The 25,922-nt window shown below is 33.0% G+C and overlaps 1 long non-coding RNA gene across 2 annotated transcripts; it reads right to left on the bottom strand.

Annotated features, from left to right (window-relative positions):
* On the bottom strand, nt 1–24,806 carry LOC136042495 (uncharacterized). 2 transcript variants are annotated; one of them, XR_010621334.1, is made up of 6 exons: nt 24,632–24,806; nt 22,441–22,629; nt 17,647–18,431; nt 11,482–11,604; nt 5,625–5,853; nt 1–683 (listed from the first exon to the last, which is right to left on the bottom strand). It is a non-coding gene; the product is annotated as an uncharacterized LOC136042495 (long non-coding RNA). The 2 variants fall into 2 exon arrangements; XR_010621335.1 differs by having other exon boundaries at nt 5,675–5,853.
* Nucleotides 24,807–25,922: the final 1,116 nt, after the last annotated feature.

Genomic DNA, 25,922 nt, shown 5'->3' with positions numbered 1-25,922 from the left:
TAGAACCTCTCAACTTCAGTATATTTGTCTTTTCTATAACAGAAGTACATGTAAATACCTTTCTGGTGGAATTATATACTTTTTCCAAGGATATCTGTCTCCTTTCATTTAAGGCAATAGGGTGGTTTCTTACACTTTAGATCAATTCTTGTATATGTTTAGTTTTTTTCTTACGAGTTCAACCTCGGTTGCACCTTATGGTACAACTATGATTCGGGGATTTAAAAGGAACTTATGATGCCCATGGTTTCTTTGCCAAACAAAATCACTTACAGTTTTGTTTTTATTCAAGATTATTAGGCAGAATGTGAATTAACTTTCCATATCCTATAACAAATATGCCACTAACATAATTAACACATTCCAGGCATGCCAATGGCTTACTCACAAGTCTGGGTCCATAATCCAACAAAGCTTCTTTTATAAAACTATATACCAACTTGTTATTAACACCATTAACACTTTCGAGACATTCAAAGGGTTCATTTACAAGTCTTAGTTCTTATTTCAAAAAGATTTCAGAGTGATCAATGACACATCAGACTAGGGTTGCAGAGGTACCCATGGTTATGTCGGGCATCACGTTATTCCTTAGTCAGTTTACAAGCGTTATAACTCGATATTGAACATCAAATGAGCCCTTCTCTAATATTCCCATAAACGTGTATTGTATGTAATGACCCCTGTAAAAAGAGAAATTATACATAAGGGGACAGTATGCTCTTTATACTGTCAATGCGACTATGTTGATTACTATCAGCCAGGCAAAAAATTAGGCTCCAAATGTTAACTGAGAAGTTTTTATAACAACCTTCCTTTTAAGTTTCATAATGACAGAACGATTGAAGGTCTGATGTGACTTTAGGTTTGACGAAAAGTGCCACTGATTTTTTTCTTTTTTTACTATGTTAAATCAGCAAATACTTTACTCTGAGGTTAAGCTAAGATACTCTGATACCGAAGTAATATTGGTAAAGAAACAAGTAAGCAATAAATACTACAAAAAGTATTAAGATAATTTTTAAGATTTGACACCGTGTAACTGAGCAATACGTTTTTATTTTTGATGGTAAAAAGCAATCTTTGCTATATTTATGCACTGAAAAGGAAACACTGTTTGTATGTTCTTTGTTTTTCAATTTCAATTGAACTCAAATAATACACTGATTTAGAAAAGACACTAATTTTACCTTAATATTACGCAGAATAAATCACAAGAAACGTCTAACGTTAGATAACGTCTAGATAACCTCTAGATTTTTGTCGACACTGACGCCAGTTTCCGTTACAGTAAGCTACCCATGTTCTTAGGGTCTAACTTAAGACGTTCCATTTTTTTTTTCTTTTTCGTCAGATCTCGTAGCCACGTTCTTAAACTTGATTGTTACAAATTAAATTTGTCTCAATTAGTTAATTAAAATTAACTAAGCTGGATCATTAAAACCAACTTGATTTTTAAAATAAACTTTGATCATTGAGCAGTCAAAATATTATAAAAAAGGTCCTAATTTTTGACAAAACGACAGATATGGTATACAACATTAGATGCCTAATTCCCCCCCCCCTTTTTTTCGTCTTTCGAGTTTTTCTCAAATTTAGAACAGTAAAAAGTTTGTTATAAAAGAAGTTAATTTTTGTTGGCTGATTTGGAGCTAATCTATCTCTGGTGGAAAGTTCCAGGGTAAGTTGAAAAGCGGTGACCGTCCTTCCTAGTCAATTGTCGTCTTGTAAAAGTGGATCTGACACTATTTTGACCGACAAAATTTTAATTTGTGTACTATTGATAATTGATGTGTATGTGTTAAAAACAATTCTCATTGAATTTTTGTGCTGATTTTTATTACAGCATTGCAATTTGTTCATCGGCCTTATTTACTGAGTGATTATTTTCAAAAATTTTATTTGCAAAGTTTGGCAGTTTTTGACCTTAAAAAGAAACAAAGCTCAATTTCCTTGCATTTTTCCTAACTAAATAATCAATTTTTTTTACACCAAAAAAGTGTACTTACTACTTCTGTCTGTTTTATTCTTTCAGAAATAAAAAAAACTAATAAATAAATAAAACTACAGGAAAACTGTGGGTGCATGAATAAATTCGATTACATTTCTTATTTGGCTTAAAAATTTGCATATTTTCTAAGGTTTATTGTTTGGTTTGGATTTTGAATTTATTTTGTGGAAGCTTGATTTTTGGCATAAAAATTTACAATGGAGACACACTTTTCTAAACAATCGAGTGTATTTCGTCCAAAACACCAAAACTTTGTAAAATACAAACTTTAACAAGAGCTAAGAGCTCATATGGCACTTGTGACGAGGCAAGAAGAGCTAAGAGCCAAGAGCTCATATGGTATGAGCTCTAACAAAATTCTAAGAATCAATAGATTGATTTAAAAGGAAAATCAGAGGCTTAATGCCGGTCAGGATTTAAAATAAGAGCTCTGAGTCAAGATGTCCTTCTAAATATCAAAATTCATTAAGATCCGATTACCCATTCGTAAGATTATAAATACCTAGTTTTTTCTAATTTTTCCTCTCCCTTTAGCTCCCCAGATGGTCGAATCTGAGAAAATGACTTTATCAAGTCAATATGTGCAGCTCCCTGACACGCCTACCAATTTTCGTCGTCCTAGCACGTCCAGAAGCACCAAACTCACCAAATCACTGAACCCTCCCCCCAACTCCCCCAAAGAGAGCGAATCCAGTAAGGTTACGTCAATCACGTATCAAGGACATTTATTCTATCCACCAAGCTTCATCCCGATTCCTGTACTCCAAGTGTTTTCCGAAATTTCCCCTCCAACTCCCCCCAATGTCAAAAGATCTGGTCAGGATTTGAAATAAGAGCTCTGAGACATGAATTCCTTATAAATATCGAATTTCATTAAGATCCGATCACCTATTCGTAAGATAAAAATACCCCAATTTTCACGTTTTCCAAGAATTCCGGTTTCCCCTCCAACTCCCCCCAATGTCCAGGATCTGGTCGGAATTTAAAATTAGAGCTTTAAGGCACAAGATCCTTCTAAATATGAAATTTCATTAAGATCTGGTCACCCTTCCGTAAGTTACAAATACCTCAATTTTCAAAATTACCCCCCCCCCCCCACTCCACCAAAGAGAGCAGATCCGGTCCGGTTATTTCAGTCACGTATCTTAGACAGGTTTTTATTCTTCCCATCCAGTATCATCCTGATCTCATCGCTTTATGTTTTTTCTAAGATTCCTGGTCCACCCAAGTGCCCCCCCCCCCAGTGACGCTGGATCCTGTTGAGATTTAAAATAAGAGATCTGAGTTACGAGGTCCTTCTAAATATGAAGTTTCATGAAGATCCGATCACTCTTTCGTAAGTTAAAAATACATCATTTTTTCTAATTTTTCAGAATTAACCCCCCCCCCAATCGAGCAGATCCGTTCCAATTATGTAAATCACGAATCTAAGACTCCTGATTATTTTTTCCATCAAGTTTCATCCCGATCCCTCCAATCTCAGTGTTTTCCATGATTTTAGGTTCCCCTACCCCAAACTCCTCCCAATGTCACCAGATCCGGTCGGGATTTAAAATAAGAGCTTTGAGACACGATATCCTTCTAAATATCAAATTTCATTCAGATCCGATCACCCGTTCGTAAGTTAAAAATACCTCATTTTTCTAATTTTTTAGAATACCCCCCCGCCCTCCCAACTACCCAAAAGAGAGCAAATCCGTTCCGGTTATATCAATCATGTATCTAGGACTTGTGCTTATTTTCCCCACCAAGTTTCATCCCGATACCTCCACTCTAAGTGTTTTCCAAGATTTTAGGTTTCCCCCTCCCATATCCCCCCCAATGTCACCAGATCCGGTCTGGATATAAAATAATAACTCTAAGACCCGATATCCTTCTAAATATCCATTTTCATTGAGATCCGATCACCCGTTCGTAAGTTAAAAATACCTCATTTTTCTAATTTTCCAGAATTACCCCCACCCCCCAACTACCCCAAAGAGAGCAGATCCGTTCCGATTATGTCAATCATGTATCTAGGACTTGTGCTTATTTTTCCCACCATGTTTCATCCCGATCCCTCCACTTTAAGTGTTTTCCAAGATTTTAGGTTTCCCCCTCTCAACTCCCCCCAATTTCACCAGATCCTGTCGGGATTGAAAATAACAGCTTTAAGACACGATATCCTTCCAAAAATCAAATTTCATTAAGATCTAATCAACCGTTAGTAAGTTAAAAATACTTCTATTTTTCTATTTTTTCCGAATTAGCGGGCCCCCCACTCCCCCCAGATGGTCAAATCGGGAAAATGACTATTTCTATTTTAATCTGGTCCGGTCCCTGATACACCTGCCAAATTTCATCGTCCTAGCTTACCTAGAAGTGCCTAAAGTAGCAAAACCGGGACCGACAGAAAGACAGACCGACAGAATTTGCGATTGCTATATGTCACTTGGTTAATACCAAGTGCCATAAAAATTAATATGCATAAAATTTGGACAACGAATTATTATTTTTTTAAATAATTCTTCAAACCAGGAGAGATATGGAAACAAGAAAAAAATATATACTGAAGATATCATTATTTACCAATGAATTCGAATTCAAAGCCATAGATATGTATGAGGCGTGTTTTGTAATACAAAAGTAGACCTAAATAGCCAATTTGGCCTGTTTGAAATATCTCACAAGCCACACCTTATAGAAAACACCTTAGAGAATTTAAATTAAGAAGACTACTTTAAACAGGCCAAATTGGCAATTTAGGTCTACTTCTGTATTACTAGTATTGTTTCTAATAAGTATTCTTCTTAATTTAAATTCTATAAGGTGTGGCTGGTGAGATGTTTCAAACAGGCCAAATTGGCTATTTAGGTCTACTTCTGTATTATTAGCATTATTTCTAATAAGTAGTTGCTATGGGCCAGGGGGGGGGGGCAACTGCCTCCTCCAGATCCCAGTTTACCCCCACTCCTAGCTGAAATTTATTTTCTACTAAAAATCTTATAATAACTAAGATAAGCCTGCATAATTCAAGCATCCAGAAAAATAGGTCAGCTTTCTTTAGTATATCCTGTCATTTTCACTGGATTTGGAAAAATTGGCTCCAACTTTGCCCCCCCCCCCTACCTCCCACAGGATTTTGAAAAAATTACAACACTGATGATTAAGATCTAATGAAAAACCTGATCTAATTCCTAAGATCTAATTTCAGTTATCAGCGTTCTCATATTCAATTATTTTACTCTTCATGTTTTTAGATCTTTTTCTAGAAATAGAAAAACGGGTTATAATATACATTGTCCCGAACTGCTTTATGTTTTGTCTACAAATAAATCGGTTTTAATATTCTGCGGCCAAAGTCTAGCGGTATTGTGCAGTTTTGAAGAGCTTATTTTGCATTGTAATTGCTAGTTTGTTAAGGGCACCATTTGGTCGGTATTTTTTCAACCGCAGAAAAAAGATCATAGCTGACCCCATGCCCAATTTCCTATTCCTCTTGGAGTTTATTTCAATTTCTTGTTCCACTGTTAATTAAAAAAATGAATTAAAAAAAAGAAAAAAAGTTTTCACATTAAATGCAATTATAATATTTCATTATTTTTGTAATTAACGTAAAATTAAACCAAGCTACCTTTAGATACTAGATATTTCGGGGTCATGAGAAACCAGTAAGCTCCATACCTCGAAGTCCATATCCACCCAGTTGATGTTACCATCCTCAACAGGTCTTATAACCTCAGCATGCAAAAGCATAGTGTAGAAATTAATAATGGGCTGTCGAACTTCCAGTTGAACAAGAGAATGTCTTTCATAATTTACTTCATCCAATTCACTCAACAGCCAATTGACAAGCATTTGACCTAAAATGATGATTAATATGAAACAAATTTTTAACAGTTTACACATAATGTCAAATAATTACCCTCTCAAAAGAGGGAACGAATTTTTTTCAAGATTTTTTTTTTGTTTTGGGAAAAAACTGAATTGCATGATATAATTTAAACTTGTAAATTTGAACATGCTATGCATAGAGGGGAAAGTCAATAATTTGTAATTTCAGATCCTGATTTGAAGAGCAGCAATAGGGATTTTTGAGGTCTGTTAGGGGAAGTTTGTTTCATTTAGAGATTTTTGGATTTTTAAAATCTCCTGGATTTTTAAGGTATTTCTAGGTTTTTTCTAAATCTGGTGATTTTTCACGTTATTGCCCATAGATTCATTATTCGATCAAACAATTCACACATGAAACTAACAAATAAAAAAAAAGAAAAGAAAATAAGCGGTCCATTCCGCCTCCCAATATGTGTCAAATTAGTATTTATGCAAATATACCGCCTTCGAAACTTCCGATTTCGCACTATATAAGATATAGACCTCAGAGCGTTATCATCAAGATCATAAGCGAACCTAGTTAATTGCAAAATTGCAAATATGTTCTATATTTTCTATTTCACAAGCTTTTCTCAGGTCAATTTTTTTCTTTATGTTTAGGTTTGTTTTTTCTCAATCATCTATCACTTCCAAATTAGATTTTTTTTTCTCTTGAAACCTTTGAAAGCGGACTGAATATTAATAGACACTACATCAGCAAATGGATCAGAAATTGAGTTATTGAGTAAGGGGGGTGGGCTACATCCTCTGGGAATTGTTTAATGATTTTACTTTTGACTTCTAATATCGAACCGATACTCAATTAATTCACCAAATTCTCTTGTTTGCAATTGAAATACTTAATAAGCACGAATAACTTCCTATTCTATAGAGGTTTCAAGCTCTTACCTGCAAAAATGTAAAATTTTTTATTTATGTCCTAAAACATCAGGAGAGGGCTTACTTGAACAGAAATTAAAGTTTATAGTGTTCTTTTTTATGTCACCAAAATAATTGGAGGGCAACCAGCCCCACTCAAACGTCCCTTTTCTTTCAAAAACCATTCGATCAAAATTTTGAGATATCCACTTGTTCAGCATAGCTGAAAGGTTACAAAACTGCATGCACATATAAACGGTATTACCCTATACTCTTTTTCTATGGTTTTCAGTTTTAATAAGCAGTACTAGGAGACCAAACTTCAATTCTTGAGAGGAATTTCAGACATAAAATAACATTCAGTGTAACCCCCCCCCCCCGAAAATATTACCCCGAAACCCCCTGATATATAGAAGAAAACTTTTGTGTGATTTTTTCATATTCCCATCTAAAAAATGGAAAAATAACGCCGAAGTACAGTGTAATTACTGGGACACCAGGAAATTTTTTTAAAATGATCTTTTTTAAATTTTCATGGATAAAATTTGTCCCGGCCTCCACAAGTTTTGATAGGCATCAGTCTCATCATTAAAAAAAAAAGATCTAAAGGAAATATTTTTCTCCCAATATATTTCCGTTCATTACTGACAATTTACTAAAAAATGTTTCCACAAAATAAGTTTTTCAAGGAAAAGTAAAGAACTACATTATACCAAAAATAGGCACAAATAGAGTCAAACAATCTACCCAGCGTAAAATCATCACAAATCAGAATCAATAAATAAATTAAATGATTAATACGCACAGCCACTACACCTACTCAAGGCCAGAATATAATTTGCATTTGACTGAAAAATTAAATGTTTTTGCTTTGATAACTTAAATAAATAGAAAATTATTAAAATTTTAAACAATAAATATGAGCATATGTATATTAAACTGACAACATAAATTCTTTTGTATTTTTTCATTAGAGTGTAAATTATGTTATGGCCTTGAGAAGACATAGGGGTTGTGTGCCCTATCCATGTTAGTTTCTGCTAGTTTTGAATTCGACTCGGCTACTAATTGTAATTTCTGTTTGTTTTGGTTTAGATTTATTGGCGGTAGTTTTTCTAGTGCGCTTTTTAAGTGACCCAAAAAATTGGAGGGCACCTAGGCCCCCTCCCAAACTAATTTTTTTCCAAAGTCGCCGGATGAAAATTTTGAAATAGCCATTTTGTTAAGCATAGTCAAAAAACCTAATAACTATGACTTTGGGGACGATTCAATCCCCCAGAACTCCCGGGGAGGGGCTGCAAGTTACAAACTTTGACCATTGTTTACATATAGTAATAGTTATTGGGAATAATTTATACAAGAAGTGGTGTAAAAAGTCACATCTCAGAAACAACAATATTCTGCACGCATACACTAAAATTGGAGGCACAGGCAAACAAAGCAACCACATTTAGACTTAAAAACAAATAAATAAAATCGAACCGAGTTCTACCTCTACATAGCTCTTTTACTTATAAAAGTTATTCAATTTTTTTAAAAAGAAAATACCAGAAAAAATCCATAGAATCCATGGCTCTTATAGAAGAACCTCAGGCTCTCATAAAAACAACTGAACATATTTACAGATCTATAAGGATAATAATTGTTTAACTATCGAGTACCGAGCACTACTATTTATAGTTCTGGGTAGTCAGAAATTTTCTCGTCGAGCATTATCTGATTGAAAATAGACAGAAATATTGTATAAATAGACAGACATATTAAATATAGAAAACAAAAGAACCATATCATTCACTTCGGTGTTCGATGATCTTTCAGAATATAATAGCAACCGCCGTTACGACTGTACCCCATACCCTCCTACTGGAGAATGGTAATAGCCCTAGGCTATACATAGAATTTTACTGACATTTTTCATTTTTTTTTCGCAATTTGTTTTATTTAGCATTATAGAATGATTTTGGATAAGAGATAAGCAAAAAAATTATTATAACCCACAAAATCATCAAACTGTGCAGAAAGCCTAGCGACTATGTCTGGCCCCCATAGGGGGCTTGGGCGCATCGGAGGTATAGCAAACAGCGAAGTATTGTGTCAATAGTCACGATCTGTTTCATAAGAATAGATTTTCTTTTATAATTAAAATTTTAAGTCTAAAATATTAATGCAGATACTTGTCAGTTTCATCTTTATAACCCACAAATATAAAAACCAAATAAGACATATTTGTATCTTAATATCAAAATTTGTCAGTAGAAATGGTCCAAATCAATTGTCAACTGTAGGTACAAGAAACTGAGAAAATATGAAAAAATAAAGCATTTATTTCAAGAATGTCATGAGACAAAGAAAGAACCGTCATTTAAATCAAATATATATATATATATATATATATATATATATATATATATATATATATATATATATATATATATATATATATATATATATATATATATATATATATATATATTCTGACAAATGCCTTGATAGATATCATGGAACCTTGGAACTGACAAAAACTGTCAATTGAAGGGTATATAAACTCATCATCGAGCATCATCGTAATATTTAGGGAATACAGAAGAATATTTAGCTAGGCATCTAGACTGGCATGAAATGACTAAACAAAGCCGAAGCAGAGCTGGGGCGATAAAATTTAGGAAACTATTAAACCAAACAATTATTCTTTCTCACGTTTAGCCAAAGATTAGTGTCCCCACTGAGAAAAAAATAAAAACCCCACGCATATAAATTTGGTTATCAAAACCATAATTTAAAACGCTGAGCAATTTTGAACGGTGAATAGTATTTGTTGAAATCAAAGTCACATTGTTAACCTGTGGTACTGTTGATATCCATTTTGAAAGCTTAAAACTAATTTTTTGGTGGTTTGTAGAGCAGAAGTTCTGTTTTTATTTCCTTGGTGAAAACGGGCACTAAATGAGGCACCGAATCCCATTTCAGCAATGTTTCATTTTCTTCCAAATCTTACCAAAATCTTCTAAGGTTTTTCTTTTATTAATTTAGAACTGATATAGTTCATAAGATCCCTAGTTTTTCATCTATAGGGTCTTAGCTGTGAACAAAATTATAAAAAAGTTCTAAATGCCTTCGAGAAAACAAACTTCAAGAGTTAAAGAACAAATTCTGTACAGAATAAAAGCTTTTGGTATTCACTATTAAACTTGGGACTAACACAGTACTGGACCTTTAGATTATTCTCACTAACAATTAAACAACTTAAATTGCTAAAACTAATAAAGCTGACTTTTCTCATGAACAATTAAAGCAAAATATTCTACTTTCTGATATATTCTTTCATTTAATTTGATTTGGGCCAATATTGGAAATCAATGGAAAAAAATAGACATAAGAAACATACAATCATATGAAAACTGAAGATCCAAATATCGTTATTTGGAAATATCGTTAGAATATTGGAAGAAGGCTTTAAAGAACAGAAATTACGAGATCTAGTGACCTTTTCAGGAGCTTGAAGATATTTGGGGTTATAAAGGCCCCTTTATTTTCTTTTTGGCCAAGGTTTCAAAAAATTGTGACAAAACATGATGTGATACTGACGGTCAAAATAGCTATTTCAACACGAAAGAATGAAATATATAAATATTTCAATTCTGGAAGGAAACACCCTAAAATGCCCCTTGTTTGACACTAAGGCCGAACACAAATTAAATGAAAACCTCGTTTTTTCTCGAATGCTAGCATATATCAGTACCAAAACCGAAGATGAACAAAAATTATCCTGTAAAAGATGGCGGGAGGGCTCCCGTACTCTCAATGCCAGACTCTATGAGGTAAAGCTTGATTTTTTTTTTTTCTCGCCTGCTGGAAGATCGGTTGCTTTTATTGAAGACGAAGTTGATAAAAAAGTTTATTTTTCCACAGTGCCTCGAAAATAGAAATGTTGATTTATTCGGATTGCTCTTCAACACTAAAGTTGTTAGTTCAAGGTCTTGAAAGGGAATACGTTAACAAAAAACTTGCAATTAACAGATGACAATAATTTTCTCAGCCAAAAACATTTTTTCTTTCAAAAGTAGCAGTTGAACATTAGCGGGTTTAATGGGTCTTAAGGAGACGGTATCCCATCCTCATGTAGAAGCTAATTAAGGTTCGATTTTAGTTTTAATGTCATTCTTTAATTTCGTCAAAAATTGCTTTTTGTCAAAAACTCATTCTTTAATTTCGTCAGAAACTTGCTTTTTATATTTCTTTTAAGCCGGAATGTGAAGGAGGTAATTTTTTCCCCAGAAATAATAACTATCACAAGCCTGGCTGGACCAAATTCGTGTTTTTGGGTCAAAACAAAAGACAGAAAAAGATTTCAAAGCAATCATAACACGTAAAACTGGCCAAAGCATGCACCGTCATCAAATTCGCGAATTTGCGCTGTGTTTCCTTTGATCAAAATTGTGAAGCGCTAAACGACAGGCCTACCATATCTTCAAATGTGAAAAGGACAAGTCGAAGTACCTCCTATTGATTTTTGATCATCCATGGAATTTCAGCTTTAAACGAAATAATGAATCATGTTCCAAATGCCTTAAACTACATCAATGAGCAATTAAAATACAGTATTTTAATTCATGGCGCACTCTTTCCATTTTAGGGATATTTGTCCCAATATTAGAAACATCTGAGCAAACAATTTGACATCAAAATATTCAAAAATACGGATACTGACGGCCCAAAAAAAACAAAAAAGGTTTACTTACAAGGAGCGATCACTTCCAAATTTAAATCCTCTGCTTCGAACCATAATTGGTGAGTGTAAAAACGGCGATTAGCCCCTTCCAACTGCAATTCGCAACTACAATTTTACTTGAATATTTTCAGAACTGTGGAGAGAAAAGTTCATAGTTAGTGGAATCATATAAAACCTTACGATTTTTGATGAACCAAGAAATTAACTCAGGAATTGGATCCTAGAAATAATCAGGAGTCAGCAACAGCCTCTAGTTTATCATCATTTGGTGAAGTGTAAACAAATATTACATAATTAGGATATGTCATGATACGTAAGAAGATGTTTCTATTGAAAGACTAGAATTTTTGGAATGATGAAACAATATGGGTAAATCTAGAAACCATTTTATAAAAACTTCGAATTTTTTTTTTGGTAGTAGGTATGTTGGATTGAACATTTGTTGAGAATAGAAACCACGGTCTTGGAAAAACGACCTGAACCTCTGAGTGTTATAATTCTTTTATCAGACAAATCAAAGGAGATAAACCATTTATCCAAAAGTATAACATTTAATAGCTAAAAATCTAAATGAAGAATTCCAAATTCAGAAATTTCCACCATCAACAAAAGGGCAAAACAGTAGAATAAAACAGTTTATAAAAAATCTTGTATTCAAAACTTGATTCTTTTTGGGGAAATAAAAGTTGTCACGCAAAAACATCAATAAGCGGAATTCAACCTTTCTCTGTTTTAATTTCTCAATTTCTCATGACCAAAACTACCTCTCTGATTAAGTTTACTAGATTAGCTGTGCAAAGACATATAGTCCGAGTGAGGGAGAGGCAAGTCTGGCATAAGCCCAAATTAGGATTATGTAAAAATGATGTCAGTTCATTTGTTAATAGACAAATCTATCTATCTTCCGTCCATGTGTCATTCCTAGGGCAGAAGATAGTCAGATAGTCATAGAACCTAATCTTCCAAGTGTTTGGTTAAATGGCACGGTAAACTGCGTGAGTAAGTATGACTCTTATTGGACCAATACTTGTTTGTTCGATTTTAGAAAGGTACGCCCGCCTAGAGTGGCAGGCAAAGAGGTAGTGATGTCACAAAAAAAATATCTGAATTCCTGAAATTTTGCATCGGCAAGACATACAAATATATAATTCAACCAGCCTTCCATTCTGAAACAAACAACTTGCATTAAAGCCCATTTTATCGATATTTCGTGGTAACTGCAAGCAAAACGTGAAATAAAAAAAAAGTTATGTTCAAACAGGTATTCGGGATAAAAAGGCGTCAGAACGACTATTCCAAATATATACACAGTGTGATTCATATAGGAGCGAAATTTCACACCATTGAAGAATATGTAAATGTGGCTTTGGCATAAACCAAAATTTATAGATTTCAAGCTATTTAATAAAGCATACAATGGTCAGAAAATAGAAAACCCAAAAATACTTGTTAAGAAAAACGAAAAGGCTATTATAATCCAGAGAGCATCACTGAATCTTTTTATACATCATCCAGCCTTTATCAACCTATTCAGTGTCAGTCAACCAACATTTGAAATGAAAATATATTTAGTTCATTTTTCATAGGTTTATTGTGCCGCTTGTATACCGTGTTGTATTGACTTTTATAAGCTGCGTGGTCTACGAAAGCTTGGCTTTTATTAGTTTTTAATTAGCTGTTATGAGCTGAACGGCCCAAAGAGATTCGTCTAATCTGTTTAACATTATTTGGTTTTTATTTTTGTATTTGAATTTGACACCCTTCACATGAAAAATATCCACACACATATATATATATATATAACTGATCATAATATGTAAATAAAAAGAATTAGGAATAAGATTTAGAAAAAGTGGGACAAAATAGCGCTGTTACATGAGGCTCTTGGCAGTCAAGAAACACAGACGAATTGGGCTGTACAACCGGAAAACGGGTGTACACACCGGAAACGGAAAATGCACGCAAAATGAAGATGAACATAGGGCACAAGATCATACGTCATCGATTCTCTCTGCATTGATTGGTGCAAATATATACGGTTTGTGTATATAACGAAATGAATTCGTCAAAACTTTCTAGTTGTGAAACTAACTTACGCCAAGCAACAAGACAATAGATATTAAGCATGGATCCAAGTTTTGAATTAGAAATACCATTTAATGATATTGATTTATTTTTAAAAGAAATTTCACCTCAAATCAGTGATGAAGCTTCTTCAAAGGACTTCATTGAATTGCAAGCGTTTAAAGAAAATCCAAGATACAGTTACGACATACAAGATAGTGGATCAGCAATAGTTGAAAAATATTAAGGATATGGCAAATGGGCAAAACAGGAAAATTTGCCACAGAAGAGGAAAACGAAAAACTGTCAAATGGACAAAGACACGAAACGATTGACTCAAAATCGAAAGGCTGCAAAAAAATTAAGGGACAAAAAAAATCTGAGAAACTTATTTTGGAGAAGCAAGTTTAGATCTTTTGCGGGAAAACCAACAGATGGAAGAAACAATTAAAACTCAATCTCTACAAATTCAACACCTAAAAAATTAGCTCAGTATACTTAAAGGGACAAGGTAAGTATACTTAAATATTGTTTACAATTCTTTTTAGGCAGAAGAAAGGATGAAAATTGTGTGCTCAGCTATGAGAGAACTAGGAAATAAAAGGCTCCAAAATCCTTCTGGGGACCTCATAGGTTTTATAAGAATTTTCTAATTTAGATGCTGATATGCCTACAAAAAACAATATTCTTTTCAGCTTCAAAGAAATTTACAGGATTGCAGTTTGGAAAATTCTCATTTTCTGAATATCAAAATTACTTATTCCTTAAGCTAGTTTTAAATTTTTTGTAAGTTGGTTTTTATATTGTGTTTTATTTTTCTTGAAGATGGTTTTTTTGCATCAAAATGGGATATTTATATATATATGTATAGAGAGAGAAAGAAAAAGAACATCTTCCCAGTTCTATTTTGGCATAGAAAAAGGTAATTTTAGCAAAACCAGGCGACATGAGCGAAGATAGCCTCTTCGTGATACCCCTGTTAGCTAAATAGATAATGCTCACTCCAAAAAAGTGAGGGGGACTTGGGAGCTAGCTAAAACTACCAAAATATGAGGGAGTCTGCCCCTCCTCAACCTTCTGTCTTTATACTAAAATCTTAATGTTCTATAAAACTACCACGGTCCTTGTATTTGAGCAGTCTCTAATAAAGAATTTACATAAAGTTAAGCCCCCCTATGCCGAATAATTTCTGCTTGTTTTAAGTTTTAATGTTGGGGAAATTTTCTTTCAAACAGTTCGTGGTAACGAACTGAAGTAAGGAGCGTCCCAGCTCAATAGTAACCAAAACTCTAAAAAATAGAATTTTGATACCAATAGTTACATCAAAAGAATCACATTTTAATGCTGATTTTTAATATATAAGTTTCATCAAATTTAGTCTCTGTCATCAAAAGTTACGAGCCTGAGAAAATTTTACTTATTTTGGAAAATAGGGGGAAACACCCCCTAAAAGTCATGCAATGGCGGGCGGGAGGAGAAGTTGATGGAGGGAGGGGTTATGTGGAAGGATCTTTGCATGGAGGAATTTTTCATGGGGGAAGAGAATTTCAATGAAGACATTCAATTTCAAAGACAGACATGCAAGACATTCTAGCATTATTAAAAAAATAAACGTGAAAAGTTTTTTCAACTGAAAGTAAGGAGCATCATTAAAATATGAAATGAACAGAAATTATTACGCATATGAGGGTTTTACTCCTCGTAATACCAAGCTTTTCCTCCTCAACGCCCCGCTCTTTCTGTTAAAGTTTTTTACTATTTTAAAAAGTAGAGTTAAGAGAAAGAGTCAAACTGTAGCGTAAAGAGCGGGGCGTTGAGGAGGAAAACTCTTTTCATATACGGAGTAATTTCTATTCGTTTTAAGTTTTAATGTCGCTCCTTGCTTTTAGTTAAAAAACTTTATTTTTCATTTGATATTTAACATAAATCAAAATAAAAACGCCTATTTAATATATTTTTCTACAAACCAATAAGATGAATCGGGAAAAAAACACTCACAAAAAAAGCCGTGGCAAGTGTTGCTTTTATAAATTTATATAATACTAAAAGGTTGGCAATGGTCTGATATTTGGCTAGACATTAACCATATCTCCATCGAGAGTGTGGGAGGGACAGGAAAATTGAAAGGGTTCTAGAAATTATACAGCTAAAAACTATTGATGAGTTATGCACTGTGTTCATATCAGGAGGGGATGGGGCTTTACTGATGACAAGAATAAAAAGATAAACTTTCAGTAAGACAAAAAAGTGCTGATACCTACACAAAATCTTTGCCAATCCATCTTTAGGGAAGATTGTAGGCTTAAAAATATTGAAAAAAGGACAATACAAAACTGTCAAATCAGAAAAGCTAAAAATGAAAGCCATGGAGAACAGAACAAACAAACATCGAATCGACCAAAAAGACACATTAATAGTAGTAACGCTCCTTGTTTTGTCAATAATAGAAGTTAAGATTACAAAAAATTATATATTTATCTCGTCAGCCTATCAACTTTTCGTTTGTTAGCATATGAATCTAATTTATTTGAGCCACTTTAGCGATTAGAAAATAAAACAAGTTATTCAGTGTTGAAAACTTTAGCGTAAAGATCAAGGTATCAAGGTGGGGGGCAACCCCTTCGTATGTGGAATGATTTCTGTTTTTTTAATGTTGCTTCTTTCTTTAAAGGAGTCTAATATTGTTTATAAAAATTACGAAAAATATAAATATTATCGGAATCAGAAATTATATTAGAATTGCGGTATCGGGTTGAATTGAACCTGCCTTCTCTTGCATTCTAATTTATAATTTTCAATGCAATTAGTTTATACTTGGATTCGTCAAACAGAAAAAAAAATGAATCTACAAGGAAATTAGAAAGGTTAGTAAAAGAACAAAGAGGAGGTACACGGTTCATCTCCCCTTAGGTTTTATGCCCTCCCCCCAAAAAATATTGTTAATGTAAGAAAATTAAAAGTATAATAAAAAACGAAGAGAGTGGTAAGCCAAAACTTATGGTTTATCCTGCACCCTCTATCAGATGAGGGGGAAAACCATCTCGGCTGATTCCAGAGAAACGCTATTATGATAAAACAAGGGTATACACAGCGTTCTCTTCAATGAGAATTAAGGCACTGTAAGACTAGAAACAATTAATTAAATTAATTAATTAATTAATTAAAAATAATAACATTAATTAAGAAACAAATCAATTAAAACAAGTCATAACAATAACTAATAATCATTAATTATCACTTTTTTAAACATTAAATCCAGTTATATTCTTGTTGAATTGCGTCAACAATTGCATTACAAAACTAAATCCTTGGTTATGATCACAGGATCTCTGATAGATCTCGTTAAAGAATAAAATCTATTTTTTTTTACTCATATTATAAGTTTTTTGCTCCCAACATGCAGGCCGGATTAAATAGGTTAGGACAGGGTATTTTGTAAGACAGTATATTAGGATAGAGTTTCTCTCTCAATTTTACTGCATAGATCCATGAGGAAATTTGCAAGACTCCCCCCTCCCCTCTGGTAAGTGAATCCCATAAATATATTTGACTTAAAACTTCAGTGTTGTTTTTGGGAGGAAGGTTCTTTAGATTAACCAGATCCAAAGACCAATGAGGGGAGGACAACAAGTCTAGGTATATCCTGATAAAAGCATATGTTAACGTATTACACTTTAACCAAGACAAACCAAATCACTTTGACCTTGTTTGTTCATGAATAGGCCTATAGTTTACTATACTGTATAAGTCTTAAGCAATGATTAAGTAGTGCATACTTACTGTTTTTGATGGAATAAAATAAATAAAATAATATGAATGATAACAAAATAATATAAATAGTATTTATAGCATTATATATATATATATATATATATATATATATATATATATATATATATATATATATATATATATATATATATATATATATATATATATATATATATATATATATATATATATATATATATATATATATATATATAAATTAATGATATAAATTGACAATATTATAATAAATTATTATAAAATGTTAAATAAAAGAGTGATAAAATAATTCAACATAAACGAACAAAGTCAAAACTACTCATAAAACCAAAAAAAAAATTACCTCAAGCGATGGTTTCCTGAGGTTGATTCCAATATCCTTAGTCTGTTGGCAGTTTAATCCAATTATCATATTTTTACACTGTTTACACTAGATTTTCCCTTCTCTACAATTTTCACAACTCTATCACCATCAACAAATACTTTGCTAGATTTCTCTAACAGGATTTTTTCAACCAAAATAGAACCACCACTAACACCATCTACATTATTTTCGTGAGGTTTATCCTTTGTCCTTTTGAAGTTTGTTTTTTGGTTTTTATTTTTTTGTATTTTTTTTAGGCCCTTTATCAGGTGTTTTTGTGTCATTTAAAATTGGGATTTGCTCACTAGCACTGTACACAACAGGTTTTTGAACTTCTTCAACTTAGTTTTCCTTATTCACTTCACGATTCACAGATATTTTAGAACTACATTCAACTGAAGGAGGCTAAGGGAGCACCTGTTTAAAAGGAGGCTCATTCACTGTTGTCAAAGTTTACGACTGAGGTTGATGACCATCCATTTTATTGCCATTTACCTTCTGACATTTGGCAATTTACATTTTCACATTGTTTTGTACAACTTGCACTAGTGAGCCAACAATACTTGGATCCACAATTGAAAGATATTTGTGTGAAATCTGCTCATGTATTTGTGCTGGGAGCGTTGAGTCAGAGATGAATGAATGGCAGTTTGTGACATTGGACTTTTCCGTGAAGTCCCTACACTCAAAGTAACAGAGGCAGGATATAGTGGCGAAGGTCCTGGAGACTGCACTGGGGCATATGAGCTCATTTGCTCCATTATCTAAAAGTTCAAGTTAAATAATTCAAAACAAAATAAAGAAACAAAAGAATAAATAATTAAAAAAATACTAATTAGCTTCATCGGACGTTGCACTTTGATCTAGAATGATCTTCCTGGAGAAGTTATCCCAAAAAGTCTTTCCGTTATCTCTTTCAGAAGAAGGTTCATTAGTAGACTAAAACCTTGATAAAGAACTAGTGACAAATATCTGACAATACCTTGGACCACAAATATAGGAATGAAAAAAATCATATACTATGCATACGAATATAAAAAAGGAGATATAAAACACTATTAAAAGAGAGGCTGTGCAAAATATTTTTGCTGATATATCAGCTGGATATGGCGCATTTCAAACAGCCGTGTTTATTCTACAATAAAAACTGATGTTAAAAGCTTTCAAACAAAGAAAAATTCCAAATGCTTATTTTAAACCCGTTTTATGCCTGACTATTCAAGATTAAGAGTTTGAGTCAATAAAACATAAACAAGCAATTTATTTGCTCTTAATTATAAAGCCAAAAAATGCCGATATTAAAACAATTAATGGAAGTATTACAAAATACTTTTGTTGAAAATAGCTGAAAAGCCATAAAAATTTTTAAGCAAAAATCAGCCGTGTTTATTTAAAAATCGAAAAAAAAACTTTCAATTCAGTATTCTTTCGAGTCATTTTGAACATTAAAACAAAAAAAAAACAAGTTTTTTTTAAATGAAAGTAAGGAGTGACGTTAAAACTTAAAACGAACAGAAATTACTCCGTATATGAAATGGGTTGTCCCCTCCGCAATCCCTCGCTCTTTACGCTAAAGTTTGACTCTTTGCCACAATTCTATTTTTCAAAACAATTAAAAACTTTAGCGTAAAGAGCGAGGGATTGCGTTACCAAGTTTCATATTCGTTTCTCTTTAAACGTGTTGCTTAATGAATGCAGTTTACGCCAATAAGTCTTGATGACTCACCCTCTTTGCCGCATCTCAGGAAGGGATCTTGTTGGCAAGAGGAGTTGTCCTGTCAATTTCGAAAATTTAGAGGAGGGTGGATAGGGGGTCAGTGACAATACCAAAAAAAGGCAACTTTCAATGAAAATAACCCCAAGACCAAAGAGGGAGGGGGAAATCTAGGGTACAGTTTTCTATGCGATTTTGTAGCACCTAAAGAAATTGATGCTTCTGTAAAGCAATCTTTGTTCTTAAAGCTTCTGCTTTAACAAATTTAAAATGTTTCCCAAGAAAATGTTGCCAGTCTGTGAAAAACCGGTTCGTCCTTTTCTATACTCTTTAAACACTGGAAGAAAATACTACATTTAAGCAGCATCAGATTAGGAATAGACCTTTAATATAAAATAAAATACTTTACTGATGGTTCTGATACAACTGGGCAAATTTTCTAAAATGGAAGGAAAAAAACATGTTAAAATGTTAACATGTAAAATAAAATATAAAAAAAGCACCTTCTTTTGTACTTCGTAAAAAAACACGAAAAATAGAAAAATTACCCCCGCCCCCTCCCAGATTTAATACATTTTGTCCCATCAGCCCAACATTTAAATTGATTGAATTGGCACCATTAGCTGTAATACAAGGATAGTTGTTCATATAAGGATGGTTCAACTTGCAAGTCCCTATCACATCAGCCACGGATTGTGAAAATGTAAAAAAGAATCCCTTTAAGACATAAGGGAAAGCAAAATCATACACGGTGATGACTTACCTCAATTTCCATGACTTTAATGGCATGACGATGGTTCTGATTATCGTTTTCCAACAGGAAGGTACTGTTCGTTTTAGTTTTGAATTTTTAAAGGACTGCATCTGCTTGTTTTAGGTTTTAACATGGCTCTTTACTTTTTTTGGTTTTGTTTTCAAAACAAATTTTAAATTAATCGCTTAAAAAAGCTGACCTTTGAATCCAAAGGGTTGTCTTCTTTCAGGCTCACATCTAGGGATACGGGTCTGTGCCGGCACTACTCTAAACTCTCAAGATTTGAGTGAGTTGTCCTATTATTTCTAATATCTTTCATTCAGCCCTCGTCCACCTTCTCAATGTTTCGCCCCCGCTCCAAAAATGTCCCTCGTCCTTCCCCAAAGGGTTCTGCGCATATACGTGTCTTCTTTTTCTAATTACGTTGAAAAAAATCTATATAATAAAGAGCAATATTAAAACTTAAAATGAGCACAAATTAATTCATATACTATGTTGAAACTTGGGATTTCTACGAAATGTCGAAATTTGTATTGTTAATCTCTCATAGTTTCCATTTTATTCACCATTTCCATTTTTTTTAGTTTCCATTTTTGTTAGTGCTCCAGCACTAAAAAAAATTCAACCAATCTGTTAGATGTTTGTCATTTGGGGCCTCTAGTATATACTAGTATATTTAATACAATCATTTACTACTATGCCTCAAAAGGAAAGTATTAGAAGGTTTTGTTACATAATTTATCAAACGGTAACTCTTATTATAATCATAGGCGAAAATTAAGATGTCTTAATAAAAAATTCAATTGGCCTAGTAAATGTAAGACAGAACTATCACTCCTAATGCCCTTATTTTAAACTATTCCCATGCTTGCGTCAGAGCTCAAATTCCCCTAAGCTAATGTACGTTTCCTGTGCACAACGTGAGTTCTTTAAAAGCAAAAGCATAAAAAATTATGGAGTAGGGGAGGCGTTTACTTCATGAAAATTTTTTGTTTGAGGATAATTTTCACCAGAAATTTTCGGAAGATTCAGGTCCGAGTAAGATTAGTGGTCCTTAAAAAAAGTTAGACATATATTGAGCCGCCAGAAATAGACATTGAAACGACAGTAAAAATGTTGAAGAACAATTATATATTTGTTTGGTACAATTACAAATTAATTATCTTGATACAATTAAAAAGTAAAATATTGAGGAACAAATTTGTTTGGAAAGATTTGGAATTAATTGTTTATAAAATTGTTTGGAAGAAATTTAGTAAACTTTGTTTTTTAAGAGAATGTAAAAGTGCTGTAGGCATGTAACATGGCCCCTAGAGGGATAAGTACGCATTTTTGAGATATGAGTGGTTAACAGTAATAGAGTGTATTGGACTTCGTTTCTATTGGGAATAGTTGTTAACTTGCAAAGAAACACTACACGTCACCTGAAATAAAATTATTTCCGTGAGGGAGTTGACAAGGAAATGAATAAGTAGAACTTTTAACTTTTTACGAACGTTTTTTTAGTAAAAAATATACGTAACTTACGAATTAAATTACGCAACGACCTACTATATTCTTATATTTTATTATGTATATGATGGGGCTTGCCCCCTTGTTAATACCTCGCTGTTTATACTAAAGCTTAAATTTTGACTCAATTTTTTAAGAATGACCCCTGAGTCATAAATGCCATAGAATAAATAGTTGAAATTACTAAAAATACTTTAGGGTAAAGAGCGAGGTATTTAGGAGGAGACTAACTAATTTCTGTTCGTTTTAAGCTTTAATGCTGCTCTTTACTTTCAGTTTTAAAAAACTTGTTCCTGTGTATTTTTTCATTGTTTTTTTTTTAAATAATGCTAGAAAACCCTGCGCCCCCTTCATGGAATTTCTCTTCCCCAATGAAAATCCTCCCACGTAGCCAACTCCCCTCAACCCCCCAAACCAAAATAATCCCCCTGAAAACGTCTGTGCACTTCCCAATCACCATTACTGTATATAAACACTGGTCAAAGTTTTTAATTTTCTGCACCTCCCACGGGGACTGTAAGGGAGTAAGTCATCCCCAAAAACATAGTTATCATATTTTTCGACTATTTTGAACAAAATGAATAACTCCAAATTTTGATCTGTTGACTTTGGGAAAATTGAGCGTGGGAGGGGGCCTAGGTGCCCCCCCTTTTTTGGTCAATTAAAAAGGGCACTAGAACTTTTAATTTTCGTTATAATGAACCCTCTCACGACATTCTAGGACCACTGGGTCGATAGAACCCCCATGAGAAAAAAAAAAGCAAAAAGAAAAAATAAATAAATAAACACGCACCCGTGATAGATCTTCTGGCAAAAAATACGAAGTTCCACATTTTTGTAGATAGGAGCTTGAAACTTCTACGGTAGGGTTCTCTGATACGCTGAATGCGATGGTGTGACATTCTATGGAGCTTTTCTATGGCTTTTAGGGAGTGTTTTCCCCTTTTTCCCATTTTTTTATTTATTGTTTTCCTACAGAGAACTGAAAATTAGAAACAAATAATCAATAAAAAAAAGTACAACGATTCATACAAAGAAACGCTATTCGCATCTATTCATAAAATAATATATCTATTCAAAACCATTAGTTGTGGTGAAAAATAAATTTGTTTCATTTAGTTTTTATTTTGAAGCCAACATGTTACATGTTTTCCTTTTAACACAAGTTAGACCATGGCAAATACAAGAGCGCAATACATCTATTTCAAAACAAAGATAACTTTTTCAAGATTTGAAGCATAGAATAACAATGTGATGTCTTTCTTGCCATTTATAGCATTTTGCATTCCGCGTGCAATAAAATTTACTTGTAGTGTTCCGTTTTGGACATTTTGCTAGACAGCTTAAATCCTTTGTACAATATATCCTCTTCAATGGGAGTTGTTTTGCTTTCTAAGTAAAATGCTGCTAAAAATTACGCCCAAATTCCCTTTCAGTTTTGTCTGACATCTGCAATTTTTTTTTTTTTTTGTAAATAAGAGAATATAAGAGAAAAATAAGAGAAAAATAAGAGAATACATATTTTTGTTTCGTGAGCATACGATCTGAATATTTATTTCACAAACGATATCTAAGTCAATAAAAAACAACTTAAGAATAAAAAAAAATATATATATAATCTATGAAATTTAAAGTAGTTCTTCATACTTACAGCATCATTTTTTATACCCCTTTCCAGATGCCAAAAATTTTAACTCAATCCCCATTAGTGTTTTATCATATTATCCCTCCTCATACAGAGGAATACAATAGGCGAGTCCGGGTGTAACGTGGCACGTCAGACTATCATTTAGCAATTGCTACTTAGTAAACACATTTTTTTATACTTAATCTTCTTAAATCTCTTAAGGTTTAAATCTTCTTATTCCACAAAAGGGAGCAAATAATTTATGATTTAAATGTGTCGGACTGGACGTCAGACCGTTGACCTATCCTATCCTTTTTTTAATCCAGGTTCAAATCTTGTAGTTTGCAAATTTTCATCCGAAGGTCCTCTTTGAACTTATTCAAAACTTTACAGTTAAAAAATTCAGCATATATAAAATAATTATTCTGAATCTTAGCAAACTATGTCATTTTAAGCTAAATCCCAAGCCTTAGCTACTTGTCCCACTACACTTATCCCCTTTGAGTTTAGAATCAATAAGTATGCAACATAATGTTTCAAAAGATATTACATGTTTAACAGGGGCGTAATTTGCTATGGACCAGGGGGGGGGGGCAACTGCCTCCTCCAGATCCCAGTTTACTACCCACTCCCAGCTGAAATTTTATTTTCTATGAAAATCTTGCAATAACTAAGATATGCCTGTATAATTCAAGCATCCAGGAAATAAGTCAGTTTTCTTTAGTATATCCTTGCCTTTATGGTACTTTATGGCTCATTTTTCTTTTTACGCTGTCATTTTCACTGGATTTGGAAAAATTGGCTCCAACCTTGCCCTCCCCCAGGATTTTGACTAAATTACAACACTGATGATTAAGATCTAATGAAAAACCTGGATCTCAGTTATCAGCGTTCTCATATTCAATTATTTTATTCTTCATGTTTTTAGTTATTTTTCTAGAAATAGAAAAATGGGTTAATATATACATTGTACCGAACTGCTTTATCTTTTGTCTACGAATCAATCGGTTTTAATATTCTGCGGCCAAAGTCTAGCGACATTGTGCAGTTTTGAAAAGCCTATTTTGCATTGTAATTGCTAGTTTATTAAGGGCGCCATTTTGTCGGTATTTTTTCAACTGCTGAAAACAGATCATAGCTGATCCCATGCCCAATTTTCTATTCCTCTTGGGGTTTATTTCAATTTCTTGTTCCACTGTCAATTAAAATAAAAATGAATTAAAAAAAAAGAAAAAGAAGTTTTCACATTAAATGCAACTACAATATTTCGTTATTTTTGTGATTAACGTAAAATTAAACCAAGATACCTTTAGATACTAGATATTTCGGGGTTGTGATAAACCAGTAAGCTCCATACCTCGGAGTCCATATCCACCCCGTTGATGTTACCATCCTCAACAGGTCTTATAACCTCAGCATGCAAAAGCATAGTGTAGACATTAATAATGGGCTGTCGAACTTCCAGTTGCACAAGAGAATGTCTTTGATAATTTACTTCACCCAATTCACTCAACAGACAATTGACAAGCATTTGACCTAAAATGATGATTAATATGAAACAAAATTTTAATAGTTTACACATATTGTCAAAGAATTACCCTCTCAAAAGAGAGAACGAATTTTTTTTTGTTTCGGAAAAAAACTGAATCGCATGATAGAATTTAAACTTGTAAATTTGAACATGCTATGCATAGAGAGGAAAGTCAATAATTTGTAATTTCAGATCCTGATTTGAAGAGCAGCCAACTTCAAATTCCATTTCCCGAGCCCCATTTATTTAGTAATTACAAACCATGTAAAATATACACAGAAAAAGTTTACTTGACTAGTAAAACCCCGAGTTATTTTGGGGTTTTCCATAAATTTATAGCGTATCCGAAGGAAGGAATAAGCCGTTGGGAGGAGTATTAGAGCAAAAGTTATAACTTATGTAGAATAAAATATCTATTATAAATAAGAATAATATATTGAAATCTCATTAATTGTGGTGAAAAATATTGTAGCATACATAGTGAATTATATTTTTTCGTTTTAATGCAAATTGGAACATTATGTAATGGTCCCAACAGTGGATGCATCAGCGCCATCTATTTCAAAACATAAGTAACTTCAAAGTTTGAAGCATCGAAACACAATATGGTGTCTTTCTTGAGATTGATAGCATTGTGTCCAGTGTTTCCATTCTAGGGATTTCCCCCCTATAAAAGGGATTTTTGAGGTCTGTTAGGAGAAGGTTTTTTCATTTAGGGATTTTTGGATTTTTAAAATCTCCTGGATTTTTAAGGTATTTCTAGGTTTTTTTCTAAATCTGGTGATTTTTCAAGTTATTGCCCATAGATTCATTATTCGATCAAACAAATCACACAGGAAACTAACTAATAGAAAAAAGAAAAGAAAATAAGTGGTCCATTCCGCCTCCCAATATGTGTCAAATTACTTATCATCAAGATAATAAGCAAACCTAGTTAATTGCAAAATTGTAAATATGTTCTATATTTCCTATTTCACAAGCTTTTCTCAGGTCAATTTTTATCTTTATGTTTGTTTGTTTTTCTCAATCATCTATCACTTCCAAATTAGATTTTTTTTTCTCTTGAAACCTTTGAAAGCGGACTGAATATTAATAGACACTCTACATCAGAAAATGG

The sequence above is a fragment of the Artemia franciscana genome, unplaced genomic scaffold, assembly GCF_032884065.1.
Source record: "Artemia franciscana unplaced genomic scaffold, ASM3288406v1 Scaffold_1375, whole genome shotgun sequence".
Taxonomy (NCBI): domain Eukaryota; kingdom Metazoa; phylum Arthropoda; class Branchiopoda; order Anostraca; family Artemiidae; genus Artemia; species Artemia franciscana.
This window is presented reverse-complemented; position numbering and strand designations above follow the sequence as displayed.